Source organism: Arachis duranensis, chromosome 8, assembly GCF_000817695.3.
Source record: "Arachis duranensis cultivar V14167 chromosome 8, aradu.V14167.gnm2.J7QH, whole genome shotgun sequence".
Classification (NCBI taxonomy): Eukaryota; Viridiplantae; Streptophyta; class Magnoliopsida; order Fabales; family Fabaceae; genus Arachis; species Arachis duranensis.
The window spans coordinates 16001417-16005676 of record NC_029779.3 but is presented as its reverse complement, the minus strand read 5'-3'; positions in this window follow the sequence as shown (position 1 = coordinate 16005676).

The following is a 4260-nucleotide window of genomic DNA, read 5'->3' as shown; positions in this document are numbered from 1 at the left end:
AATTTTCTACTTTGTTAATTAAAGATATACGTGCAAGATATGGCCTATTCCGGTGCACCCGTGTATTTGTGGAGACGATGATAATGGTTCCGATCATTAAACATGGTTTGTTTTTCTTACTTTCCAATTTAGAAAAAGAAATCGCTGTAGAATTCATACTGCTTGTGTGTGTATTTCTGTGTGCTGCTAGGTTCTGTTCGGTTGACGTATACGATTAGACACAGACACAAAGAGACATGCATTAAAGACATGGACATAATATATTTTGTGTGTATGCTTTTAGTTTATCAAATATAAGGAACAAGAAACACATGTTTAATTAAAGATTTAAATTATTTTTTACTAGCGGCCCAACAAGCACTGTCGTGACTCAACTCAAAAGGGCACTGTCGTGCCTGTTTAGCTGCTTTCTCATTCAGTCAACATTTTTTTAATATTTTTATTTTTAAAATTATAAATTTAATATCAATAAATAAAAATTAATTATAAAAAATTACCTTATTTAAACTATTTTGCAAGTAGCGCTATTTTATAATCCTAAGACTGAAAGCGAACAGTTGTCTTAAATTTATTTCACAGTTAAGATGAAAGCAATTACATAATTCTAATGCAAAATTTATAGAGTGGGCACGTGACTTAATATGTAATTTTACATTATAAAAATAGGGGTAAGATAGGAAAAAAATTGGATACCAAACCTTTCGTATTCACATTATATATTGTTATAGATATATTGTGGAGGTATAAGAATACATTAAAATAATATGATAATAATTTGAAGAGAAAAATTATCATTTGTACATTTGTATATTTATTTTAAATAAAAATACCTTATTTAAACTATTTTGTAGTAGAACTATTTTATAATCTTATGACTGAGAGTGGACAGTTTTTTTAAATTTCTTTCACAGGTTAAGAGTGAAGCAGTTACATAAAATAGGAAAAAAGAATTGGACACCAAACTCCTCTATCCGCTTTATATATTGTTATAGATATATTGTTATAGACATTTATATTTTTAAATTTTTTGTAGGAAAAAATTCAAGGATAAATTTAGTTGTAGGATCAATGAGAGAAAGGGAGAAAAAAAATCAAAACGTTTGGATAGGAAAGATGAGAAAGATTAAGAACTCAATGAGGGTAAACAAGTAAGAAGTCAGCGTCTGAAACATTGTGTCTCAGTGCCTCAGCAGCAAATTGCAGTTACACAAATTTAGTATCGCCGAGGTCACCCATTTGTGTCAGCCCACGTCCTTCGTAGGTCTGTGCCTCACCAGGTCAAACAGCAGATATGTGTCATGCCTCTGCGATGGTGTGGTGGCTTGATACTCGTGTGGGATGTTGCGACTGTTTAGTGGTGGGTTGCAGATATTGGGGAGTGGCTAATAATGGCGGCAGCGAGGGACATCAGCCATGCACAACCCTGTATAGTGTTTCTTGATCTATATACTCTTTTAGATATGAAGAGGTGGATCGAAAAATATTCATTTTTGACCGATAAACCCTAGACCGTAACCACTTGCATCTATCCATTTTTGACCGAAAACCATAATTCCTGCTTTCCATGCCATAAACCTTAGTCGCTAAGTACCTATACCCTAAACCATAAACCCTAGTCCGCAAGGACAACTCCAACGCTGATTGCTCGTGTTACTTTTTTTAACACATTTGTGTCCCTAACCATTGGATAGAAGTTCAGGTTGGTCCCGACATAGCTTTTCCATAGATCCTGTTCTTGTTGAGTTTGGCCGGTGTATAGCTCGTCCGTCGATGAATGTCTTCAAGCTTCTCGTCGGGATGAGTTATACGTCGGCAAGGAGAGAACAAGGGAGTGGAAAAATTCCCAAGACAATTAACCATTATATCCTCGGATCATACAATCGATTCCGTCAATGGATATCTATCTATGAACTTTTCAGTTCATATACAATCAAATGCTAAAATTGTTGTTAAGCGGAAAAGTATCCCCCACACAACTATCTTGATTGAACGACTCTTATCACTCAATTATTTTTTGAATAAGTGCCGACATAATAACCCGACTAAGCTTGGGGCTCACCATATCATTATTCACTCATCTTTTAACCGAGTTATAACTCATTTTATTTTCTAAGCTTAGCCTGGATCATATGATCGACAGACAAAACTTGGAGGCTATGATCTGTCACCTTATAACTCGGTCTTTATTGTGCATTATGAGTTATAACTCGGCGTTAACTATCATTCATTCTTTTGCTTGTAACTGACACCTTCATTACCGACTTAATGACCATAATTTCTATCTTAATGACCAAACAGGCATAACATCAATTCTATTCATCAATTTTATGCCTATAAAAAGAACCTTCTATATCTAATCAGGAGGCTACGCAGGAGGAGGGCATACAAGCTCCGCTAGAAAGCGCACATATAGAGCAATGCTCGCACTTGGCAATACAACCAACAATACTCAGCCGACGCAGAAGGTTCCCGAAATGACGTTCTACCCAACCGATTTTTGTGCTCGTGATGCAAACTTAGACGACCCTGTCGTCATCTCCATTCAGCTCGGCGATTTAATAGTTTGGAAAGTGCTGCTGGATCCAGGCAGCAGCGCTGACGTTTTATTCTTTACCACATTTGAAAAAATGAAATTAAGTACTAACATTTTGCAACCATATGTAGGCGACCTGATCGGCTTTTCAGGAGAGCGAGTCCCGGTGATGGGTTCAGTGTGGTTACAAACTACACTAGGCGAACAACCATTATGTAGAACACAGGATATTCAGTACCTTGTGGTGGACAGCTTCAGCCCTTACAATCTCATTTTAGGCCGACCTTTTTTAAATAGATTTGCTGCAATTGTATCTACTGTTCATCTTTGTGTCAAGTTTCCTACACAGGACGATACGGTGGCCACAGTTCATGGCGACTTGCAGGAAGCTCGGTACTGTTATAACATGAGCCTAAAGCCTATTAGGCGGAACAGCGACAAACGCATCACCTCTATTGGAGCTGAGCAGCCAATGCTAACCGAGTTGGATCTCCGAGCCGACCTTCAAGATCGCCCTTTACCCAATGAAGAACTAACAAAGCTTACCTTGACCGATGATCCCACCAAATTCACTTTTATTGGCACATCTATGGAAGATGAAGAAAAAGACAAGCTCATTAATTTCTTGAGACAAAACGCCGACTTATTTGCCTGGACGTCAGGAGACATGCCAGGAATAGATCCGTCTATCATTATGCATAAGCTCGCCATTAATCCGGCAGCCCGGCCAATAGCTCAGAAGAAAAGAAACCTCGGCACAGAAAAGAGACTGGCATCCATGGCCGAGGCTAAAAAGCTCATCGACGCAAACTTCATACGAGAAATCAGGTTCACCACTTGGCTAGCCAACATCGTAATGGTAAAGAAGCATAACGGTAAATGGCGCATGTGCGTTGATTTCACTAATTTAAACAAAGCATGCCCAAAGGACGCATATCCTTTACCTTCAATTGATACTTTAGTAGATAATTCTTGTGGTTATGGTACATTAAGTTTCATGGATGCATATTCTGGTTATAACCAGATCCTTATGCATCCATCAGATCAAGAAAAAACAGCTTTCATCACTGAATATGGTAATTATTGCTATAACGTTATGCCTTTTGGCTTAAAGAATGCAGGGGCAACATACCAACGGCTGATGAATAAGGTCTTCGACCAACAGATAGGGAGAAACATCGAGGTATATGTTGATGACATGGTGGCAAAAACTAAGATCGGCGAATCCCATATAAAAGATCTCGCTGAGATATTCGGACAAATCCGAGCTTACAACATGAGACTTAATCCAGAAAAGTGTGCCTTTGGCGTCCGGGGTGGAAAATTCCTCGGTTTTATTCTCATTAGTCGAGGAATTGAAGCAAATCCGAAAAAATGTCAGGCGATCCTCGACATGCACAGCTCCACTAATATCAAGGAGGTGCAGCGACTGACAGGGCGACTAGCAGCACTCTCCAGATTCCTGCCATGTCTGGTGGCTAAATCGGCAAGTTTTTTCCAATGTTTACGAAAAAACACTGCCTTCCACTGGAACGAAGACTGCGAATTCGCATTTCAAGAACTAAAGCAATTCCTCTCTAAACCACCGGTCTTGCATAAACCTAAGGTTGGCGAGACACTATATTTATATTTATCTATCACTGACATAGCAGTTAGTGCTGTTCTTGTTGCAGAAAATGATAAAGTACAACAGCCAGTTTACTTTGTAAGCAAATCACTTCAGAATG